The 22,686-nt window shown below is 52.0% G+C and overlaps 13 non-coding genes across 13 annotated transcripts; all 13 read right to left on the reverse strand.

Annotated features, from left to right (window-relative positions):
- Nucleotides 1–755: 755 nt before the first annotated feature.
- On the reverse strand, nt 756–828 carry TRNAR-ACG (transfer RNA arginine (anticodon ACG)). The gene has a single exon. It is a non-coding gene; the product is annotated as a tRNA-Arg (tRNA).
- A 2,381-nt stretch (nt 829–3,209) lies between these two features.
- Nucleotides 3,210–3,281, reverse strand: TRNAH-GUG (transfer RNA histidin (anticodon GUG)). The gene has a single exon. It is a non-coding gene; the product is annotated as a tRNA-His (tRNA).
- Nucleotides 3,282–4,392: 1,111 nt separating this feature from the next.
- Nucleotides 4,393–4,465, reverse strand: TRNAR-ACG (transfer RNA arginine (anticodon ACG)). The gene has a single exon. It is a non-coding gene; the product is annotated as a tRNA-Arg (tRNA).
- A 950-nt stretch (nt 4,466–5,415) lies between these two features.
- On the reverse strand, nt 5,416–5,487 carry TRNAH-GUG (transfer RNA histidin (anticodon GUG)). Its single transcript has one exon. It is a non-coding gene; the product is annotated as a tRNA-His (tRNA).
- An 8-nt stretch (nt 5,488–5,495) lies between these two features.
- TRNAR-ACG (transfer RNA arginine (anticodon ACG)) lies at nt 5,496–5,568 on the reverse strand. Its single transcript has one exon. It is a non-coding gene; the product is annotated as a tRNA-Arg (tRNA).
- A 2,381-nt stretch (nt 5,569–7,949) lies between these two features.
- Nucleotides 7,950–8,021, reverse strand: TRNAH-GUG (transfer RNA histidin (anticodon GUG)). Its single transcript has one exon. It is a non-coding gene; the product is annotated as a tRNA-His (tRNA).
- Nucleotides 8,022–8,024: 3 nt separating this feature from the next.
- On the reverse strand, nt 8,025–8,097 carry TRNAR-ACG (transfer RNA arginine (anticodon ACG)). Its single transcript has one exon. It is a non-coding gene; the product is annotated as a tRNA-Arg (tRNA).
- Nucleotides 8,098–10,230: 2,133 nt separating this feature from the next.
- On the reverse strand, nt 10,231–10,303 carry TRNAH-AUG (transfer RNA histidin (anticodon AUG)). Its single transcript has one exon. It is a non-coding gene; the product is annotated as a tRNA-His (tRNA).
- A 3,484-nt stretch (nt 10,304–13,787) lies between these two features.
- TRNAH-GUG (transfer RNA histidin (anticodon GUG)) lies at nt 13,788–13,859 on the reverse strand. The gene has a single exon. It is a non-coding gene; the product is annotated as a tRNA-His (tRNA).
- An 8-nt stretch (nt 13,860–13,867) lies between these two features.
- Nucleotides 13,868–13,940, reverse strand: TRNAR-ACG (transfer RNA arginine (anticodon ACG)). The gene has a single exon. It is a non-coding gene; the product is annotated as a tRNA-Arg (tRNA).
- Nucleotides 13,941–14,970: 1,030 nt separating this feature from the next.
- TRNAR-ACG (transfer RNA arginine (anticodon ACG)) lies at nt 14,971–15,043 on the reverse strand. Its single transcript has one exon. It is a non-coding gene; the product is annotated as a tRNA-Arg (tRNA).
- A 1,030-nt stretch (nt 15,044–16,073) lies between these two features.
- TRNAH-AUG (transfer RNA histidin (anticodon AUG)) lies at nt 16,074–16,146 on the reverse strand. Its single transcript has one exon. It is a non-coding gene; the product is annotated as a tRNA-His (tRNA).
- Nucleotides 16,147–21,141: 4,995 nt separating this feature from the next.
- Nucleotides 21,142–21,214, reverse strand: TRNAR-ACG (transfer RNA arginine (anticodon ACG)). Its single transcript has one exon. It is a non-coding gene; the product is annotated as a tRNA-Arg (tRNA).
- Between the last annotated feature and the right edge of the window lie 1,472 nt (nt 21,215–22,686).

Raw genomic sequence — 22,686 nt, forward strand, 5'->3', positions numbered from 1 at the left:
ATAGGATCAGGGCACATTTTGTATGCTAGTCCTAGCGTTATTCACACATTTCTTAAGGTGATGTTGTTGCAGCTGCACCGAGTGTAGTTAGTGCCAATGGGAAAGTTGCTGGGTGTGAAGACAAGGAGTGAAGCCAAGCAGTATGGAAAGGGTCCTCTGTCTGGGCAGCTGTCTGTTGTGAGTGGGGCACGGCGGGCTAAGTTCTTCTATCTCCTTCTAGGAACAAAATCCTGAAAGCATTATCTCTGCATGATTGATCAGGGTCTGCTGTTAAAGTTGTCTGTGCAGAACAATGTCAAAGCAGAGTTGTCCTTTAAGCATTGCTAGCAGCCATCAGAAGTATGGGCGCCAAGGTGAATTGATGCTCAAGTGCTCTGTGTAATAGGTCTTTTTCTTGCGCGGGTTTCTTGGGAAAGGCAAGTGGTGAAAGTTGACCTAGGCTTAGCAAGAGACTGGCAACTGGTGAGGCCAAGATGTCATGTGAGGATGGTATTTGTGAAGATGTTTGAAGATGCTACAAAGGTCCATAGCAGAGAAAGTTTTCTCTCGGCGAAAGGCAAAATGTTGTAGTGAAGAAGTGAAGCAAGCAGAGCCTAAGGTTCCTGAATGCTTTAGAAAGTCAGTAGATTGGTTGCAAGCTGAAGAAAAAGTGGCAGAGGAAGAAAGTAAAGAGCCTGCCGTGACCCAGATTCGAACCGGGGTTGCTGCGGCCACAACGCAGAGTACTAACCACTATACGATCACGGCATGTTTCCTGAGCCAGGTAGGAGTCGAACCTACAATCTTCTGATCCGTAGTCAGACGCGTTATCCATTGCGCCACTGGCCCTGCTGCTGACATAAGCATAGCACGTTTTCCTTGCGGCCACAAGGAAAGTGGGCCCCGTTGAAGTGCCCTATTCCACTGAACATCTTCTGTAGCGAGAACTTCTTTGAGAGATAATCTCTATTAAAATGTCATGAATTTGCTGTCTCTAAATCTCGATATTCACAATGCTGTTCTAAAAGCTTGAAGAAGGTTGCAAGAGGAGTGCAGAAAGCAGCCCGCCATAAACCGTATTCACACCAGGTTGCTTGCAGCCACAACAAAGAGTACTAGCCACTATAGGATCAGGGCACATTTTGTGGGTCCATCTGAAAATGGCGCAGGGAGAAAAATGACGCACCGTTCTGCCGATAAATGTATCATAAAACGATATTTACCGTTTTAATGTAAATACATTAAAACGGTAAATAGCGTTTTATGATACATTTATTGCAGAGCGGTGCGCCATGAAAAAACACACAGGGGCTGCTAGTATAGGCAGCGGGGGTCGGGGCAGAGAGAGGCAACGGGGGTCAGGGCAGAGAGAGAGAGAGGCAGCGGGGTCTGGGCAGAGAGAGGCAGCGGGGGTCTGGGCAGAGAGAGGCAGCGGGGTCTGGGCAGAGAGAGGCAGCGGGGGTCGGCTTAGGTCGGGGCAGAGAGAGGCAGCCTGGGTCTGGGCAGAGAGAGGCAGCGGGGTCTGGGCAGAGAGAGGCAGCGGGGGTCAGCTTAGGTCGGGGCAGAGAGAGGCAGCGGGGTCTGGGCAGAGAGAGGCAGCGGGGTCTGGGCAGAGAGAGGCAGCGGGGGTCTGGGCAGAGAGAGGCAGCGGGGGTCTGGGCAGAGAGAGGCAGCGGGGGTCTGGGCAGAGAGAGGCAGCGGGGGTCTGGGCTGAGAGAGGCAGCGGGGGTCGGCTTAGGTCGGGGCAGAGAGAGGCAGCGGGACACTGGAGGGCAAAGGCATCAGGGGAGGATGTGTGCAGAGACATACATTACCTTGTCCTGGGCAGCCGATCGCTCCTTCCCTCCGCTCCTGCATTGCTTCCATGTGTTTGCTGTAGTCCTGCAGCCGGCCAATCACCATATAGCTTCAGTCTCCGCATGGTGATTGGCCGGCTGCAGGACTACAGCAAACACATGGAAGCAGTGCAGGAGCGGAGGGAAGGAGCGATCGGCTGCCCAGGACAAGGTAATGTATGTCTCTGCACACATCCTCCCCTGATGCCTTTGCCCTCCAGTGTCCCGCTGCCTCTCTCTGCCCCGACCTAAGCCGACCCCCGCTGCCTCTCTCAGCCCAGACCCCCGCTGCCGCTCTCAGCCCCGACCTAAGCCGACCCCCGCTGCCTCTCTCTGCCCAGACCCCCGCTGCCTCTCTCAGCCCCGACCTAAGCCGACCCCCGCTGCCTCTCTCTGCCCCGACCTAAGCCGACCCTCGCTGCCTCTCTCTGCCCAGACCCCCGCTGCCTCTCTCTGCCCAGACCCCCGCTGCCTCTCTCTGCCCAGACCCCCGCTGCCTCTCTCTGCCCAGACCCCCGCTGCCTCTCTCAGCCCCGACCTAAGCCGACCCCCGCTGCCACTCTCCTCCCTCTGCATTTGTGAACACTTATAACGCTATTTAGTGTTATAAGTGTAAGGTCCACCGCCTGCGCCATTTTTTAACACTTATAACGCTAAATAGCGTTATATAATGTAAGTGTTTGAGGCGCCCTTCTCATTCCCATGGTGCTGTGCGCCATTTTTAATTGTCACGACATTTTGTATGCTAGTCCTAGCGTTATTCACACATTTCTTAAAGTGATGTTGTTGCAGCTGCACCGAGTGTAGTTAGTGCCAATGGGAAAGTTGCTGGGTGTGAAGACAAGGAGTGAAGCCAAGCAGTATGGAAAGGGTCCTCTGTCTGGGCAGCTGTCTGTTGTGAGTGGGGCACGGCGGGCTAAGTTCTTCTATCTCCTTCTAGGAACAAAATCCTGAAAGCATTATCTCTGCATGATTGATCAGGGTCTGCTGTTAAAGTTGTCTGTGCAGAACAATGTCAAAGCAGAGTTGTCCTTTAAGCATTGCTAGCAGCCATCAGAAGTATGGGCGCCAAGGTGAATTGATGCTCAAGTGCTCTGTGTAATAGGTCTTTTTCTTGCGCGGGTTTCTTGGGAAAGGAAGGTGGTGAAAGTTGACCTAGGCTTAGCAAGGGACTGGCAACTGGTGAGGCCAAGATGTCATGTGAGGATGGTATTTGTGAAGATGTTTGAAGATGCTACAAAGGTCCATAGCAGAGAAAGTTTTCTCTCGGCGAAAGGCAAAATGTTGTAGTGAAGAAGTGAAGCAAGCAGAGCCTAAGGTTCCTGAATGCTTTAGAAAGTCAGTAGATTGGTTGCAAGCTGAAGAAAAAGTCACAGAGGAAGAAAGTAAAGAGCCTGCCGTGACCCGGATTCAAACCGGGGTTGCTGCGGCCACAACGCAGAGTACTAACCACTATACGATCACGGCATGTTTCCTGAGCCAGGTAGGAGTCGAACCTACAATCTTCTGATCCGTCGTCAGACGCGTTATCCATTGCGCCACTTGCCCTGCTGCTGACAGATGCATAGCACGTTTTCCTTGCGGCCACAAGGAAAGTGGGCCTCGTTGAAGTGCCCTATTCCACTGAACATCTTCTGTAGCGAGAACTTCTTTGAGAGATAATCTCTATTAAAATGTCATGAATTTGCTGTCTCTGAGTCCAGATATTCACAATGCTGTTCTAAAAGCTTGAAGAAGGTTGCAAGAGGAGTGCAGAAAGCAGCCCGCCGTAAACCGTATTCACACCAGGTTGCTTGCAGCCACAACAAAGAGTACTAGCCACTATAGGATCAGGGCACATTTTGTATGCTAGTCCTAGCGTTATTCACACATTTCTTAAGGTGATGTTGTTGCAGCTGCACCGAGTGTAGTTAGTGCCAATGGGAAAGTTGCTGGGTGTGAAGACAAGGAGTGAAGCCAAGCAGTATGGAAAGGGTCCTCTGTCTGGGCAGCTGTCTGTTGTGAGTGGGGCACGGCGGGCTAAGTTCTTCTATCTCCTTCTAGGAACAAAATCCTGAAAGCATTACCTCTGCATGATTGATCAGGGTCTGCTGTTAAAGTTGTCTGTGCAGAACAATGTCAAAGCAGAGTTGTCCTTTAAGCATTGCTAGCAGCCATCAGAAGTATGGGCGCCAAGGTGAATTGATGCTCAAGTGCTCTGTGTAATAGGTCTTTTTCTTGCGCGGGTTTCTTGGGAAAGGCAAGTGGTGAAAGTTGACCTAGGCTTAGCAAGGGACTGGCAACTGGTGAGGCCAAGATGTCATGTGAGGATGGTGTTTGTGAAGATGTTTGAAGATGCTACAAAGGTCCATAGCAGAGAAAGTTTTCTCTCGGCGAAAGGCAAAATGTTGTAGTGAAGAAGTGAAGCAAGCAGAGCCTAAGGTTCCTGAATGCTTTAAAAAGTCAGTAGATTGGTTGCAAGCTGAAGAAAAAGTCGCAGAGGAAGAAAGTAAAGAGCCTGCCGTGACCCAGATTCGAACCAGGGTTGCTGCGGCCACAACGCAGAGTACTAAGCACTATACGATCATGGCATGTTTCCTGAGCCAGGTAGGAGTCGAACCTACAATCTTCTGATCCGTAGTCAGACGCGTTATCCATTGCGCCACTGGCCCTGCTGCTGACATATGCATAGCACGTTTTCCTTGCGGCCACAAGGAAAGTGGGCCTCGTTGAAGTGCCCTATTCCACTGAACATCTTCTGTAGCGAGAACTTCTTTGAGAGATAATCTCTATTAAAATGTCATGAATTTGCTGTCTCTGAGTCCAGATATTCACAATGCTGTTCTAAAAGCTTGAAGAAGGTTGCAAGAGGAGTGCAGAAAGCAGCCCGCCGTAAACCGTATTCACACCAGGTTGCTTGCAGCCACAACAAAGAGTACTAGCCACTATAGGATCAGGTCACATTTTGTATGCTAGTCCTAGCGTTATTCACACATTTCTTAAGGTGATGTTGTTGCAGCTGCACCGAGTGTAGTTAGTGCCAATGGGAAAGTTGCTGGGTGTGAAGACAAGGAGTGAAGCCAAGCAGTATGGAAAGGGTCCTCTGTCTGGGCAGCTGTCTGTTGTGAGTGGGGCACGGCGGGCTAAGTTCTTCTATCTCCTTCTAGGAACAAAATCCTGAAAGCATTATCTCTGCATGATTGATCAGGGTCTGCTGTTAAAGTTGTCTGTGCAGAACAATGTCAAAGCAGAGTTGTCCTTTAAGCATTGCTAGCAGCCATCAGAAGTATGGGCGCCAAGGTGAATTGATGCTCAAGTGCTCTGTGTAATAGGTCTTTTTCTTGCGCGGGTTTCTTGGGAAAGGCAAGTGGTGAAAGTTGACCTAGGCTTAGCAAGAGACTGGCAACTGGTGAGGCCAAGATGTCATGTGAGGATGGTATTTGTGAAGATGTTTGAAGATGCTACAAAGGTCCATAGCAGAGAAAGTTTTCTCTCGGCGAAAGGCAAAATGTTGTAGTGAAGAAGTGAAGCAAGCAGAGCCTAAGGTTCCTGAATGCTTTAGAAAGTCAGTAGATTGGTTGCAAGCTGAAGAAAAAGTCGCAGAGGAAGAAAGTAAAGAGCCTGCCGTGACCCGGATTCGAACCGGGGTTGCTGCGGCCACAACGCAGAGTACTAACCACTATACGATCACGGCATGTTTCCTGAGCCAGGTAGGAGTCGAACCTACAATCTTCTGATCCGTAGTCAGACGCGTTATCCATTGCGCCACTGGCCCTGCTGCTGACATAAGCATAGCACGTTTTCCTTGCGGCCACAAGGAAAGTGGGCCCCGTTGAAGTGCCCTATTCCACTGAACATCTTCTGTAGCGAGAACTTCTTTGAGAGATAATCTCTATTAAAATGTCATGAATTTGCTGTCTCTGAGTCCAGATATTCACAATGCTGTTCTAAAAGCTTGAAGAAGGTTGCAGGAGGAGTGCAGAAAGCAGCCCGCCGTAAACCGTATTCACACCAGGTTGCTTGCAGCCACAACAAAGAGTACTAGCCACTATAGGATCAGGGCACATTTTGTGGGTCCATCTGAAAATGGCGCAGGGAGAAAAATGACGCACCATTCTGCCGATAAATGTATCATAAAACGATATTTACCGTTTTAATGTAAATACATTAAAACGGTAAATAGCGTTTTATGATACATTTATTGCAGAGCGGTGCGCCATGAAAAAACACACAGGGGCTGCTAGTATAGGCAGCGGGGGTCGGGGCAGAGAGAGGCAACGGGGGTCAGGGCAGAGAGAGAGAGAGGCAGCGGGGTCTGGGCAGAGAGAGGCAGCGGGGGTCTGGGCAGAGAGAGGCAGCGGGGTCTGGGCAGAGAGAGGCAGCGGGGGTCGGCTTAGGTCGGGGCAGAGAGAGGCAGCGGGGGTCTGGGCAGAGAGAGGCAGCGGGGTCTGGGCAGAGAGAGGCAGCGGGGGTCAGCTTAGGTCGGGGCAGAGAGAGGCAGCGGGGTCTGGGCAGAGAGAGGCAGCGGGGTCTGGGCAGAGAGAGGCAGCGGGGGTCTAGGCAGAGAGAGGCAGCGGGGGTCTGGGCAGAGAGAGGCAGCGGGGGTCTGGGCAGAGAGAGGCAGCGGGGGTCTGGGCTGAGAGAGGCAGCGGGGGTCGGCTTAGGTCGGGGCAGAGAGAGGCAGCGGGACACTGGAGGGCAAAGGCATCAGGGGAGGATGTGTGCAGAGACATACATTACCTTGTCCTGGGCAGCCGATCGCTCCTTCCCTCCGCTCCTGCATTGCTTCCATGTGTTTGCTGTAGTCCTGCAGCCGGCCAATCACCATATAGCTTCAGTCTCCGCATGGTGATTGGCCGGCTGCAGGACTACAGCAAACACATGGAAGCAGTGCAGGAGCGGAGGGAAGGAGCGATCGGCTGCCCAGGACAAGGTAATGTATGTCTCTGCACACATCCTCCCCTGATGCCTTTGCCCTCCAGTGTCCCGCTGCCTCTCTCTGCCCCGACCTAAGCCGACCCCCGCTGCCTCTCTCAGCCCAGACCCCCGCTGCCGCTCTCAGCCCCGACCTAAGCCGACCCCCGCTGCCTCTCTCTGCCCAGACCCCCGCTGCCTCTCTCAGCCCCGACCTAAGCCGACCCCCGCTGCCTCTCTCTGCCCCGACCTAAGCCGACCCTCGCTGCCTCTCTCTGCCCAGACCCGCGCTGCCTCTCTCTGCCCAGACCCCCACTGCCTCTCTCTGCCCAGACCCCCGCTGCCTCTCTCTGCCCAGACCCCCGCTGCCTCTCTCAGCCCCGACCTAAGCCGACCCCCGCTGCCTCTCTCCTCCCTCTGCATTTGTGAACACTTATAACGCTATTTAGTGTTATAAGTGTAAGGTCCACTGCCTGCGCCATTTTTTAACACTTATAACGCTAAATAGCGTTATATAATGTAAGTGTATGAGGCGCCCTTCTCATTCCCCTGGCGCTATGCGCCATTTTTAATTGTCACGACATTTTGTATGCTAGTCCTAGCGTTATTCACACATTTCTTAAGGTGATGTTGTTGCAGCTGCACCGAGTGTAGTTAGTGCCAATGGGAAAGTTGCTGGGTGTGAAGACAAGGAGTGAAGCCAAGCAGTATGGAAAGGGTCCTCTGTCTGGGCAGCTGTCTGTTGTGAGTGGGGCACGGCGGGCTAAGTTCTTCTATCTCCTTCTAGGAACAAAATCCTGAAAGCATTATCTCTGCATGATTGATCAGGGTCTGCTGTTAAAGTTGTCTGTGCAGAACAATGTCAAAGCAGAGTTGTCCTTTAAGCATTGCTAGCAGCCATCAGAAGTATGGGCGCCAAGGTGAATTGATGCTCAAGTGCTCTGTGTAATAGGTCTTTTTCTTGCGCGGGTTTCTTGGGAAAGGAAGGTGGTGAAAGTTGACCTAGGCTTAGCAAGGGACTGGCAACTGGTGAGGCCAAGATGTCATGTGAGGATGGTATTTGTGAAGATGTTTGAAGATGCTACAAAGGTCCATAGCAGAGAAAGTTTTCTCTCGGCGAAAGGCAAAATGTTGTAGTGAAGAAGTGAAGCAAGCAGAGCCTAAGGTTCCTGAATGCTTTAGAAAGTCAATAGATTGGTTGCAAGCTGAAGAAAAAGTCACAGAGGAAGAAAGTAAAGAGCCTGCCGTGACCCGGATTCAAACCGGGGTTGCTGCGGCCACAACGCAGAGTACTAACCACTATACGATCACGGCATGTGAGCCAGGTAGGAGTCGAACCTACAATCTTCTGATCCGTCGTCAGACGCGTTATCCATTGCGCCACTGGCCCTGCTGCTGACATATGCATAGCACGTTTTCCTTGCGGCCACAAGGAAAGTGGGCCTCGTTGAAGTGCCCTATTCCACTGAACATCTTCTGTAGCGAGAACTTCTTTGAGAGATAATCTCTATTAAAATGTCATGAATTTGCTGTCTCTGAGTCCAGATATTCACAATGCTGTTCTAAAAGCTTGAAGAAGGTTGCAAGAGGAGTGCAGAAAGCAGCCCGCCGTAAACCGTATTCACACCAGGTTGCTTGCAGCCACAACAAAGAGTACTAGCCACTATAGGATCAGGGCACATTTTGTATGCTAGTCCTAGCGTTATTCACACATTTCTTAAGGTGATGTTGTTGCAGCTGCACCGAGTGTAGTTAGTGCCAATGGGAAAGTTGCTGGGTGTGAAGACAAGGAGTGAAGCCAAGCAGTATGGAAAGGGTCCTCTGTCTGGGCAGCTGTCTGTTGTGAGTGGGGCACGGCGGGCTAAGTTCTTCTATCTCCTTCTAGGAACAAAATCCTGAAAGCATTACCTCTGCATGATTGATCAGGGTCTGCTGTTAAAGTTGTCTGTGCAGAACAATGTCAAAGCAGAGTTGTCCTTTAAGCATTGCTAGCAGCCATCAGAAGTATGGGCGCCAAGGTGAATTGATGCTCAAGTGCTCTGTGTAATAGGTCTTTTTCTTGCGCGGGTTTCTTGGGAAAGGCAAGTGGTGAAAGTTGACCTAGGCTTAGCAAGGGACTGGCAACTGGTGAGGCCAAGATGTCATGTGAGGATGGTGTTTGTGAAGATGTTTGAAGATGCTACAAAGGTCCATAGCAGAGAAAGTTTTCTCTCGGCGAAAGGCAAAATGTTGTAGTGAAGAAGTGAAGCAAGCAGAGCCTAAGGTTCCTGAATGCTTTAGAAAGTCAGTAGATTGGTTGCAAGCTGAAGAAAAAGTCGCAGAGGAAGAAAGTAAAGAGCCTACCGTGACCCAGATTCAAACCGGGGATGCTGCGGCCACAACGCAGAGTACTAACCACTATACGATCACGGCATGTTTCCTGAGCCAGGTAGCAGTCGAACCTACAATCTTCTGATCCATGGTCAGACGCGTTATCCATTGCGCCACTGGCCCTGCTGCTGACATATGCATAGCACGTTTTCCTTGCGGCCACAAGGAAAGTGGGCCTCGTTGAAGTGCCCTATTCCACTGAACATCTTCTGTAGCGAGAACTTCTTTGAGAGATAATCTCTATTAAAATGTCATGAATTTGCTGTCTCTGAGTCCAGATATTCACAATGCTGTTCTAAAAGCTTGAAGAAGGTTGCAAGAGGAGTGCAGAAAGCAGCCCGCCGTAAACCGTATTCACACCAGGTTGCTTGCAGCCACAACAAAGAGTACTAGCCACTATAGGATCAGGGCACATTTTGTATGCTAGTCCTAGCGTTATTCACACATTTCTTAAGGTGATGTTGTTGCAGCTGCACCGAGTGTAGTTAGTGCCAATGGGAAAGTTGCTGGGTGTGAAGACAAGGAGTGAAGCCAAGCAGTATGGAAAGGGTCCTCTGTCTGGGCAGCTGTCTGTTGTGAGTGGGGCACGGCGGGCTAAGTTCTTCTATCTCCTTCTAGGAACAAAATCCTGAAAGCATTATCTCTGCATGATTGATCAGGGTCTGCTGTTAAAGTTGTCTGTGCAGAACAATGTCAAAGCAGAGTTGTCCTTTAAGCATTGCTAGCAGCCATCAGAAGTATGGGCGCCAAGGTGAATTGATGCTCAAGTGCTCTGTGTAATAGGTCTTTTTCTTGCGCGGGTTTCTTGGGAAAGGCAAGTGGTGAAAGTTGACCTAGGCTTAGCAAGAGACTGGCAACTGGTGAGGCCAAGATGTCATGTGAGGATGGTATTTGTGAAGATGTTTGAAGATGCTACAAAGGTCCATAGCAGAGAAAGTTTTCTCTCGGCGAAAGGCAAAATGTTGTAGTGAAGAAGTGAAGCAAGCAGAGCCTAAGGTTCCTGAATGCTTTAGAAAGTCAGTAGATTGGTTGCAAGCTGAAGAAAAAGTCGCAGAGGAAGAAAGTAAAGAGCCTGCCGTGACCCAGATTCGAACCGGGGTTGCTGCGGCCACAACGCAGAGTACTAACCACTATACGATCACGGCATGTTTCCTGAGCCAGGTAGGAGTCGAACCTACAATCTTCTGATCCATAGTCAGACGCGTTATCCATTGCGCCACTGGCCCTGCTGCTGACATAAGCATAGCACGTTTTCCTTGCGGCCACAAGGAAAGTGGGCCCCGTTGAAGTGCCCTATTCCACTGAACATCTTCTGTAGCGAGAACTTCTTTGAGAGATAATCTCTATTAAAATGTCATGAATTTGCTGTCTCTAAATCTAGATATTCACAATGCTGTTCTAAAAGCTTGAAGAAGGTTGCAAGAGGAGTGCAGAAAGCAGCCCGCCGTAAACCGTATTCACACCAGGTTGCTTGCAGCCACAACAAAGAGTACTAGCCACTATAGGATCAGGGCACATTTTGTGGGTCCATCTGAAAATGGCGCAGGGAGAAAAATGACGCACCGTTCTGCCGATAAATGTATCATAAAACGATATTTACCGTTTTAATGTAAATACATTAAAACGGTAAATAGCGTTTTATGATACATTTATTGCAGAGCGGTGCGCCATGAAAAAACACACAGGGGCTGCTAGTATAGGCAGCGGGGGTCGGGGCAGAGAGAGGCAACGGGGGTCAGGGCAGAGAGAGAGAGAGGCAGCGGGGTCTGGGCAGAGAGAGGCAGCGGGGGTCTGGGCAGAGAGAGGCAGCGGGGTCTGGGCAGAGAGAGGCAGCGGGGGTCGGCTTAGGTCGGGGCAGAGAGAGGCAGCGGGGGTCTGGGCAGAGAGAGGCAGCGGGGTCTGGGCAGAGAGAGGCAGCGGGGGTCAGCTTAGGTCGGGGCAGAGAGAGGCAGCGGGGTCTGGGCAGAGAGAGGCAGCGGGGTCTGGGCAGAGAGAGGCAGCGGGGGTCTGGGCAGAGAGAGGCAGCGGGGGTCTGGGCAGAGAGAGGCAGCGGGGGTCTGGGCAGAGAGAGGCAGTGGGGGTCTGGGCTGAGAGAGGCAGCGGGGGTCGGCTTAGGTCGGGGCAGAGAGAGGCAGCGGGACACTGGAGGGCAAAGGCATCAGGGGAGGATGTGTGCAGAGACATACATTACCTTGTCCTGGGCAGCCGATCGCTCCTTCCCTCCGCTCCTGCATTGCTTCCATGTGTTTGCTGTAGTCCTGCAGCCGGCCAATCACCATATAGCTTCAGTCTCCGCATGGTGATTGGCCGGCTGCAGGACTACAGTAAACACATGGAAGCAGTGCAGGAGCGGAGGGAAGGAGCGATCGGCTGCCCAGGACAAGGTAATGTATGTCTCTGCACACATCCTCCCCTGATGCCTTTGCCCTCCAGTGTCCCGCTGCCTCTCTCTGCCCCGACCTAAGCCGACCCCCGCTGCCTCTCTCAGCCCAGACCCCCGCTGCCGCTCTCAGCCCCGACCTAAGTCGACCCCCGCTGCCTCTCTCTGCCCAGACCCCCGCTGCCTCTCTCAGCCCCGACCTAAGCCGACCCCCGCTGCCTCTCTCTGCCCCGACCTAAGCCGACCCTCGCTGCCTCTCTCTGCCCAGACCCCCGCTGCCTCTCTCTGCCCAGACCCCCGCTGCCTCTCTCTGCCCAGACCCCCGCTGCCTCTCTCTGCCCAGACCCCCGCTGCCTCTCTCAGCCCCGACCTAAGCCGACCCCCGCTGCCACTCTCCTCCCTCTGCATTTGTGAACACTTATAACGCTATTTAGTGTTATAAGTGTAAGGTCCACTGCCTGCGCCATTTTTTAACACTTATAACGCTAAATAGCGTTATATAATGTAAGTGTATGAGGCGCCCTTCTCATTCCCCTGGCGCTGTGCGCCATTTTTAATTGTCACGACATTTTGTATGCTAGTCCTAGCGTTATTCACACATTTCTTAAGGTGATGTTGTTGCAGCTGCACCGAGTGTAGTTAGTGCCAATGGGAAAGTTGCTGGGTGTGAAGACAAGGAGTGAAGCCAAGCAGTATGGAAAGGGTCCTCTGTCTGGGCAGCTGTCTGTTGTGAGTGGGGCACGGCGGGCTAAGTTCTTCTATCTCCTTCTAGGAACAAAATCCTGAAAGCATTATCTCTGCATGATTGATCAGGGTCTGCTGTTAAAGTTGTCTGTGCAGAACAATGTCAAAGCAGAGTTGTCCTTTAAGCATTGCTAGCAGCCATCAGAAGTATGGGCGCCAAGGTGAATTGATGCTCAAGTGCTCTGTGTAATAGGTCTTTTTCTTGCGCGGGTTTCTTGGGAAAGGAAGGTGGTGAAAGTTGACCTAGGCTTAGCAAGGGACTGGCAACTGGTGAGGCCAAGATGTCATGTGAGGATGGTATTTGTGAAGATGTTTGAAGATGCTACAAAGGTCCATAGCAGAGAAAGTTTTCTCTCGGCGAAAGGCAAAATGTTGTAGTGAAGAAGTGAAGCAAGCAGAGCCTAAGGTTCCTGAATGCTTTAGAAATTCAGTAGATTGGTTGCAAGCTGAAGAAAAAGTCACAGAGGAAGAAAGTAAAGAGCCTGCCGTGACCCGGATTCAAACCGGGGTTGCTGCGGCCACAACGCAGAGTACTAACCACTATACAATCACGGCATGTTTCCTGAGCCAGGTAGGAGTCGAACCTACAATCTTCTGATCCGTCGTCAGACGCGTTATCCATTGCGCCACTTGCCCTGCTGCTGACATATGCATAGCACGTTTTCCTTGCGGCCACAAGGAAAGTGGGCCTCGTTGAAGTGCCCTATTCCACTGAACATCTTCTGTAGCGAGAACTTCTTTGAGAGATAATCTCTATTAAAATGTCATGAATTTGCTGTCTCTGAGTCCAGATATTCACAATGCTGTTCTAAAAGCTTGAAGAAGGTTGCAAGAGGAGTGCAGAAAGCAGCCCGCCGTAAACCGTATTCACACCAGGTTGCTTGCAGCCACAACAAAGAGTACTAGCCACTATAGGATCAGGGCACATTTTGTATGCTAGTCCTAGCGTTATTCACACATTTCTTAAGGTGATGTTGTTGCAGCTGCACCGAGTGTAGTTAGTACCAATGGGAAAGTTGCTGGGTGTGAAGACAAGGAGTGAAGCCAAGCAGTATGGAAAGGGTCCTCTGTCTGGGCAGCTGTCTGTTGTGAGTGGGGCACGGCGGGCTAAGTTCTTCTATCTCCTTCTAGGAACAAAATCCTGAAAGCATTACCTCTGCATGATTGATCAGGGTCTGCTGTTAAAGTTGTCTGTGCAGAACAATGTCAAAGCAGAGTTGTCCTTTAAGCATTGCTAGCAGCCATCAGAAGTATGGGCGCCAAGGTGAATTGATGCTCAAGTGCTCTGTGTAATAGGTCTTTTTCTTGCGCGGGTTTCTTGGGAAAGGCAAGTGGTGAAAGTTGACCTAGGCTTAGCAAGGGACTGGCAACTGGTGAGGCCAAGATGTCATGTGAGGATGGTGTTTGTGAAGATGTTTGAAGATGCTACAAAGGTCCATAGCAGAGAAAGTTTTCTCTCGGCGAAAGGCAAAATGTTGTAGTGAAGAAGTGAAGCAAGCAGAGCCTAAGGTTCCTGAATGCTTTAGAAAGTCAGTAGATTGGTTGCAAGCTGAAGAAAAAGTCGCAGAGGAAGAAAGTAAAGAGCCTGCCGTGACCCGGATTCAAACCGGGGATGCTGCGGCCACAACGCAGAGTACTAACCACTATACGATCACGGCATGTTTCCTGAGCCAGGTAGGAGTCGAACCTACAATCTTCTGATCCGTGGTCAGACGCGTTATCCATTGCGCCACTGGCCCTGCTGCTGACATATGCATAGCACGTTTTCCTTGCGGCCACAAGGAAAGTGGGCCTCGTTGAAGTGCCCTATTCCACTGAACATCTTCTGTAGCGAGAACTTTTTTGAGAGATAATCTCTATTAAAATGTCATGAATTTGCTGTCTCTGAGTCCAGATATTCACAATGCTGTTCTAAAAGCTTGAAGAAGGTTGCAAGAGGAGTGCAGAAAGCAGCCCGCCTTAAACCGTATTCACACCAGGTTGCTTGCAGCCACAACAAAGAGTACTAGCCACTATAGGATCAGGGCACATTTTGTATGCTAGTCCTAGCGTTATTCACACATTTCTTAAGGTGATGTTGTTGCAGCTGCACCGAGTGTAGTTAGTGCCAATGGGAAAGTTGCTGGGTGTGAAGACAAGGAGTGAAGCCAAGCAGTATGGAAAGGGTCCTCTGTCTGGGCAGCTGTCTGTTGTGAGTGGGGCACGGCGGGCTAAGTTCTTCTATCTCCTTCTAGGAACAAAATCCTGAAAGCATTATCTCTGCATGATTGATCAGGGTCTGCTGTTAAAGTTGTCTGTGCAGAACAATGTCAAAGCAGAGTTGTCCTTTAAGCATTGCTAGCAGCCATCAGAAGTATGGGCGCCAAGGTGAATTGATGCTCAAGTGCTCTGTGTAATAGGTCTTTTTCTTGCGCGGGTTTCTTGGGAAAGGCAAGTGGTGAAAGTTGACCTAGGCTTAGCAAGAGACTGGCAACTGGTGAGGCCAAGATGTCATGTGAGGATGGTATTTGTGAAGATGTTTGAAGATGCTACAAAGGTCCATAGCAGAGAAAGTTTTCTCTCGGCGAAAGGCAAAATGTTGTAGTGAAGAAGTGAAGCAAGCAGAGCCTAAGGTTCCTGAATGCTTTAGAAAGTCAGTAGATTGGTTGCAAGCTGAAGAAAAAGTCGCAGAGGAAGAAAGTAAAGAGCCTGCCGTGACCCAGATTCGAACCGGGGTTGCTGCGGCCACAACGCAGAGTACTAACCACTATACGATCATGGCACGTTTCCTGAGCCAGGTAGGAGTCAAACCTACAATCTTCTGATCCGTAGTCAGACGCGTTATCCATTGCGCCACTGGCCCTGCTGCTGACATATGCATAGCACGTTTTCCTTGCGGCCACAAGGAAAGTGGGCCTCGTTGAAGTGTCCTATTCCACTGAACATCTTCTGTAGCGAGAACTTCTTTGAGAGATAATCTCTATTAAAATGTCATGAATTTGCTGTCTCTGAGTCCAGATATTCACAATGCTGTTCTAAAAGCTTGAAGAAGGTTGCAAGAGGAGTGCAGAAAGCAGCCCGCCGTAAACCGTATTCACACCAGGTTGCTTGCAGCCACAACAAAGAGTACTAGCCACTATAGGATCAGGTCACATTTTGTATGCTAGTCCTAGCGTTATTCACACATTTCTTAAGGTGATGTTGTTGCAGCTGCACCGAGTGTAGTTAGTGCCAATGGGAAAGTTGCTGGGTGTGAAGACAAGGAGTGAAGCCAAGCAGTATGGAAAGGGTCCTCTGTCTGGGCAGCTGTCTGTTGTGAGTGGGGCACGGCGGGCTAAGTTCTTCTATCTCCTTCTAGGAACAAAATCCTGAAAGCATTATCTCTGCATGATTGATCAGGGTCTGCTGTTAAAGTTGTCTGTGCAGAACAATGTCAAAGCAGAGTTGTCCTTTAAGCATTGCTAGCAGCCATCAGAAGTATGGGCGCCAAGGTGAATTGATGCTCAAGTGCTCTGTGTAATAGGTCTTTTTCTTGCGCGGGTTTCTTGGGAAAGGCAAGTGGTGAAAGTTGACCTAGGCTTAGCAAGAGACTGGCAACTGGTGAGGCCAAGATGTCATGTGAGGATGGTATTTGTGAAGATGTTTGAAGATGCTACAAAGGTCCATAGCAGAGAAAGTTTTCTCTCGGCGAAAGGCAAAATGTTGTAGTGAAGAAGTGAAGCAAGCAGAGCCTAAGGTTCCTGAATGCTTTAGAAAGTCAGTAGATTGGTTGCAAGCTGAAGAAAAAGTCACAGAGGAAGAAAGTAAAGAGCCTGCCGTGACCCGGATTCGAACCGGGGTTGCTGTGGCCACAACGCAGAGTACTAACCACTATACGATCACGGCATGTTTCCTGAGCCAGGTAGGAGTCGAACCTACAATCTTCTGATCCATAGTCAGACGCGTTATCCATTGCGCCACTGGCCCTGCTGCTGACATAAGCATAGCACGTTTTCCTTGCGGCCACAAGGAAAGTGGGCCCCGTTGAAGTGCCCTATTCCACTGAACATCTTCTGTAGCGAGAACTTCTTTGAGAGATAATCTCTATTAAAATGTTATGAATTTGCTGTCTCTGAGTCCAGATATTCACAATGCTGTTCTAAAAGCTTGAAGAAGGTTGCAAGAGGAGTGCAGAAAGCAGCCCGCCGTAAACCGTATTCACACCAGGTTGCTTGCAGCCACAACAAAGAGTACTAGCCACTATAGGATCAGGGCACATTTTGTGGGTCCATCTGAAAATGGCGCAGGGAGAAAAATGACGCACCGTTCTGCCGATAAATGTATCATAAAACGATATTTACCGTTTTAATGTAAATACATTAAAATGGTAAATAGCGTTTTATGATACATTTATTGCAGAGCGGTGCGCCATGAAAAAACACACAGGGGCTGCTAGTATAGGCAGCGGGGGTCGGGGCAGAGAGAGGCAACGGGGGTCAGGGCAGAGAGAGAGAGAGGCAGCGGGGTCTGGGCAGAGAGAGGCAGCGGGGGTCTGGGCAGAGAGAGGCAGCGGGGTCTGGGCAGAGAGAGGCAGCGGGGGTCGGCTTAGGTCGAGGCAGAGAGAGGCAGCGGGGGTCTGGGCAGAGAGAGGCAGCGGGGTCTGGGCAGAGAGAGGCAGCGGGGGTCAGCTTAGGTCGGGGCAGAGAGAGGCAGCGGGGTCTGGGCAGAGAGAGGCAGCGGGCTCTGGGCAGAGAGAGGCAGCGGGGGTCTGGGCAGAGAGAGGCAGCGGGGGTCTGGGCAGAGAGAGGCAGCGGGGGTCTGGGCAGAGAGAGGCAGCGGGGGTCTGGGCAGAGAGAGGCAGCGGGGGTCTGGGCTGAGAGAGGCAGCGGGGGTCGGCTTAGGTCGAGGCAGAGAGAGGCAGCGGGACACTGGAGGGCAAAGGCATCAGGGGAGGATGTGTGCAGAGACATACATTACCTTGTCCTGGGCAGCCGATCGCTCCTTCCCTCCGCTCCTGCATTGCTTCCATGTGTTTGCTGTAGTCCTGCAGCCGGCCAATCACCATATAGCTTCAGTCTCCGCATGGTGATTGGCCGGCTGCAGGACTACAGCAAACACATGGAAGCAGTGCAGGAGCGGAGGGAAGGAGCGATCGGCTGCCCAGGACAAGGTAATGTATGTCTCTGCACACATCCTCCCCTGATGCCTTTGCCCTCCAGTGTCCCGCTGCCTCTCTCTGCCCCGACCTAAGCCGACCCCCGCTGCCTCTCTCAGCCCAGACCCCCGCTGCCTCTCTCAGCCCCGACCTAAGCCGACCCCCGCTGCCTCTCTCTGCCCAGACCCCCGCTGCCTCTCTCAGCCCCGACCTAAGCCGACCCCCGCTGCCTTTCTCTGCCCCGACCTAAGCCGACCCTCGCTGCCTCTCTCTGCCCAGACCCCCGCTGCCTCTCTCTGCCCAGACCCCCGCTGCCTCTCTCTGCCCAGACCCCCGCTGCCTCTCTCAGCCCCGACCTAAGCCGACCCCCGCTGCCTCTCTCCTCCCTCTGCATTTGTGAACACTTATAACGCTATTTAGCGTTATAAGTGTAAGGTCCACTGCCTGCGCCATTTTTTAACACTTATAACGCTAAATAGCGTTATATAATGTAAGTGTATGAGGCGCCCTTCTCATTCCCCTGGCGCTGTGCGCCATTTTTAATTGTCACGACATTTTGTATGCTAGTCCTAGCGTTATTCACACATTTCTTAAGGTGATGTTGTTGCAGCTGCACCGAGTGTAGTTAGTGCCAATGGGAAAGTTGCTGGGTGTGAAGACAAGGAGTGAAGCCAAGCAGTATGGAAAGGGTCCTCTGTCTGGGCAGCTGTCTGTTGTGAGTGGGGCACGGCGGGCTAAGTTCTTCTATCTCCTTCTAGGAACAAAATCCTGAAAGCATTATCTCTGCATGATTGATCAGGGTCTGCTGTTAAAGTTGTCTGTGCAGAACAATGTCAAAGCAGAGTTGTCCTTTAAGCATTGCTAGCAGCCATCAGAAGTATGGGCGCCAAGGTGAATTGATGCTCAAGTGCTCTGTGTAATAGGTCTTTTTCTTGCGCGGGTTTCTTGGGAAAGGAAGGTGGTGAAAGTTGACCTAGGCTTAGCAAGGGACTGGCAACTGGTGAGGCCAAGATGTCATGTGAGGATGGTGTTTGTGAAGATGTTTGAAGATGCTACAAAGGTCCATAGCAGAGAAAGTTTTCTCTCGGCGAAAGGCAAAATGTTGTAGTGAAGAAGTGAAGCAAGCAGAGCCTAAGGTTCCTGAATGCTTTAGAAAGTCAGTAGATTGGTTGCAAGCTGAAGAAAAAGTCGCAGAGGAAGAAAGTAAAGAGCCTGCTGTGACCCGGATTCGAACCGGGGTTGCTGCGGCCACAACGCAGAGTACTAACCACTATACGATCACGGCATGTTCCCTGAGCCAGGTAGGAGTCAAACCTATAATCTTCTGATCCGTAGTCAGACGCATTATCCATTGCGCCACTGGCCCTGCTGCTGACATATGCATAGCACGTTTTCCTTGCGGCCACAAGGAAAGCGGGCCTCGTTGAAGTGCCCTATTCCACTAAACATCTTCTGTAGCGAGAACTTCTTTGAGAGATAATCTCTATTAAAATGTCATGAATTTGCTGTCTCTGAGTCCAGATATTCACAATGCTGTTCTAAAAGCTTGAAGAAGGTTGCAAGAGGAGTGCAGAAAGCAGCCCGCCGTAAACCGTATTCACACCAGGTTGCTTGCAGCCACAACAAAGAGTACTAGCCACTATAGGATCAGGGCACATTTTGTGGGTCCATCTGAAAATGGCGCAGGGAGAAAAATGACGCACCGTTCTGCCGATAAATGTATCATAAAACGATATTTACCGTTTTAATGTAAATACATTAAAATGGTAAATAGCGTTTTATGATACATTTATTGCAGAGCGGTGCGCCATGAAAAAACACACAGGGGCTGCTAGTATAGGCAGCGGGGGTCGGGGCAGAGAGAGGCAACGGGGGTCAGGGCAGAGAGAGAGAGAGGCAGCGGGGTCTGGGCAGAGAGAGGCAGCGGGGGTCTGGGCAGAGAGAGGCAGCGGGGTCTGGGCAGAGAGAGGCAGCGGGGGTCGGCTTAGGTCGGGGCAGAGAGAGGCAGCGGGGGTCTGGGCAGAGAGAGGCAGCGGGGTCTGGGCAGAGAGAGGCAGCGGGGGTCAGCTTAGGTCGGGGCAGAGAGAGGCAGCGGGGTCTGGGCAGAGAGAGGCAGCGGGGTCTGGGCAGAGAGAGGCAGCGGGGGTCTGGGCAGAGAGAGGCAGCGGGGGTCTGGGCAGAGAGAGGCAGCGGGGGTCTGGGCAGAGAGAGGCAGCGGGGGTCTGGGCAGAGAGAGGCAGCGGGGGTCTGGGCTGAGAGAGGCAGCGGGGGTCGGCTTAGGTCGAGGCAGAGAGAGGCAGCGGGACACTGGAGGGCAAAGGCATCAGGGGAGGATGTGTGCAGAGACATACATTACCTTGTCCTGGGCAGCCGATCGCTCCTTCCCTCCGCTCCTGCATTGCTTCCATGTGTTTGCTGTAGTCCTGCAGCCGGCCAATCACCATATAGCTTCAGTCTCCGCATGGTGATTGGCCGGCTGCAGGACTACAGCAAACACATGGAAGCAGTGCAGGAGCGGAGGGAAGGAGCGATCGGCTGCCCAGGACAAGGTAATGTATGTCTCTGCACACATCCTCCCCTGATGCCTTTGCCCTCCAGTGTCCCGCTGCCTCTCTCTGCCCCGACCTAAGCCGACCCCCGCTGCCTCTCTCAGCCCAGACCCCCGCTGCCTCTCTCAGCCCCGACCTAAGCCGACCCCCGCTGCCTCTCTCTGCCCAGACCCCCGCTGCCTCTCTCAGCCCCGACCTAAGCCGACCCCCGCTGCCTTTCTCTGCCCCGACCTAAGCCGACCCTCGCTGCCTCTCTCTGCCCAGACCCCCGCTGCCTCTCTCTGCCCAGACCCCCGCTGCCTCTCTCTGCCCAGACCCCCGCTGCCTCTCTCAGCCCCGACCTAAGCCGACCCCCGCTGCCTCTCTCCTCCCTCTGCATTTGTGAACACTTATAACGCTATTTAGCGTTATAAGTGTAAGGTCCACTGCCTGCGCCATTTTTTAACACTTATAACGCTAAATAGCGTTATATAATGTAAGTGTATGAGGCGCCCTTCTCATTCCCTTGGCGCTGTGCGCCATTTTTAATTGTCACGACATTTTGTATGCTAGTCCTAGCGTTATTCACACATTTCTTAAGGTGATGTTGTTGCAGCTGCACCGAGTGTAGTTAGTGCCAATGGGAAAGTTGCTGGGTGTGAAGACAAGGAGTGAAGCCAAGCAGTATGGAAAGGGTCCTCTGTCTGGGCAGCTGTCTGTTGTGAGTGGGGCACGGCGGGCTAAGTTCTTCTATCTCCTTCTAGGAACAAAATCCTGAAAGCATTATCTCTGCATGATTGATCAGGGTCTGCTGTTAAAGTTGTCTGTGCAGAACAATGTCAAAGCAGAGTTGTCCTTTAAGCATTGCTAGCAGCCATCAGAAGTATGGGCGCCAAGGTGAATTGATGCTCAAGTGCTCTGTGTAATAGGTCTTTTTCTTGCGCGGGTTTCTTGGGAAAGGAAGGTGGTGAAAGTTGACCTAGGCTTAGCAAGGGACTGGCAACTGGTGAGGCCAAGATGTCATGTGAGGATGGTGTTTGTGAAGATGTTTGAAGATGCTACAAAGGTCCATAGCAGAGAAAGTTTTCTCTCGGCGAAAGGCAAAATGTTGTAGTGAAGAAGTGAAGCAAGCAGAGCCTAAGGTTCCTGAATGCTTTAGAAAGTCAGTAGATTGGTTGCAAGCTGAAGAAAAAGTCGCAGAGGAAGAAAGTAAAGAGCCTGCTGTGACCCGGATTCGAACCGGGGTTGCTGCGGCCACAACGCAGAGTACTAACCACTATACGATCACGGCATGTTTCCTGAGCCAGGTAGGAGTCGAACCTATAATCTTCTGATCCGTAGTCAGACGCATTATCCATTGCGCCACTGGCCCTGCTGCTGACATATGCATAGCACGTTTTCCTTGCGGCCACAAGGAAAGCGGGCCTCGTTGAAGTGCCCTATTCCACTAAACATCTTCTGTAGCGAGAACTTCTTTGAGAGATAATCTCTATTAAAATGTCATGAATTTGCTGTCTCTGAGTCCAGATATTCACAATGCTGTTCTAAAAGCTTGAAGAAGGTTGCAAGAGGAGTGCAGAAAGCAGCCCGCCGTAAACCGTATTCACACCAGGTTGCTTGCAGCCACAACAAAGAGTACTAGCCACTATAGGATCAGGGCACATTTTGTGGGTCCATCTGAAAATGGCGCAGGGAGAAAAATGACGCACCGTTCTGCCGATAAATGTATCATAAAACGATATTTACCGTTTTAATGTAAATACATTAAAATGGTAAATAGCGTTTTATGATACATTTATTGCAGAGCGGTGCGCCATGAAAAAACACACAGGGGCTGCTAGTATAGGCAGCGGGGGTCGGGGCAGAGAGAGGCAACGGGGGTCAGGGCAGAGAGAGAGAGAGGCAGCGGGGTCTGGGCAGAGAGAGGCAGCGGGGGTCTGGGCAGAGAGAGGCAGCGGGGTCTGGGCAGAGAGAGGCAGCGGGGGTCGGCTTAGGTCGGGGCAGAGAGAGGCAGCGGGGGTCTGGGCAGAGAGAGGCAGCGGGGTCTGGGCAGAGAGAGGCAGCGGGGGTCAGCTTAGGTCGGGGCAGAGAGAGGCAGCGGGGTCTGGGCAGAGAGAGGCAGCGGGGTCTGGGCAGAGAGAGGCAGCGGGGGTCTGGGCAGAGAGAGGCAGCGGGGGTCTAGGCAGAGAGAGGCAGCGGGGGTCTGGGCAGAGAGAGGCAGCGGGGGTCTGGGCAGAGAGAGGCAGCGGGGGTCTGGGCTGAGAGAGGCAGCGGGGGTCGGCTTAGGTCGAGGCAGAGAGAGGCAGCGGGACACTGGAGGGCAAAGGCATCAGGGGAGGATGTGTGCAGAGACATACATTACCTTGTCCTGGGCAGCCGATCGCTCCTTCCCTCCGCTCCTGCATTGCTTCCATGTGTTTGCTGTAGTCCTGCAGCCGGCCAATCACCATATAGCTTCAGTCTCCGCATGGTGATTGGCCGGCTGCAGGACTACAGCAAACACATGGAAGCAGTGCAGGAGCGGAGGGAAGGAGCGATCGGCTGCCCAGGACAAGGTAATGTATGTCTCTGCACACATCCTCCCCTGATGCCTTTGCCCTCCAGTGTCCCGCTGCCTCTCTCTGCCCCGACCTAAGCCGACCCCCGCTGCCTCTCTCAGCCCAGACCCCCGCTGCCTCTCTCAGCCCCGACCTAAGCCGACCCCCGCTGCCTCTCTCTGCCCAGACCCCCGCTGCCTCTCTCAGCCCCGACCTAAGCCGACCCCCGCTGCCTTTCTCTGCCCCGACCTAAGCCGACCCTCGCTGCCTCTCTCTGCCCAGACCCCCGCTGCCTCTCTCTGCCCAG

This window comes from Hyperolius riggenbachi, chromosome 3, assembly GCF_040937935.1.
Source record: "Hyperolius riggenbachi isolate aHypRig1 chromosome 3, aHypRig1.pri, whole genome shotgun sequence".
Classification (NCBI taxonomy): Eukaryota; Metazoa; Chordata; class Amphibia; order Anura; family Hyperoliidae; genus Hyperolius; species Hyperolius riggenbachi.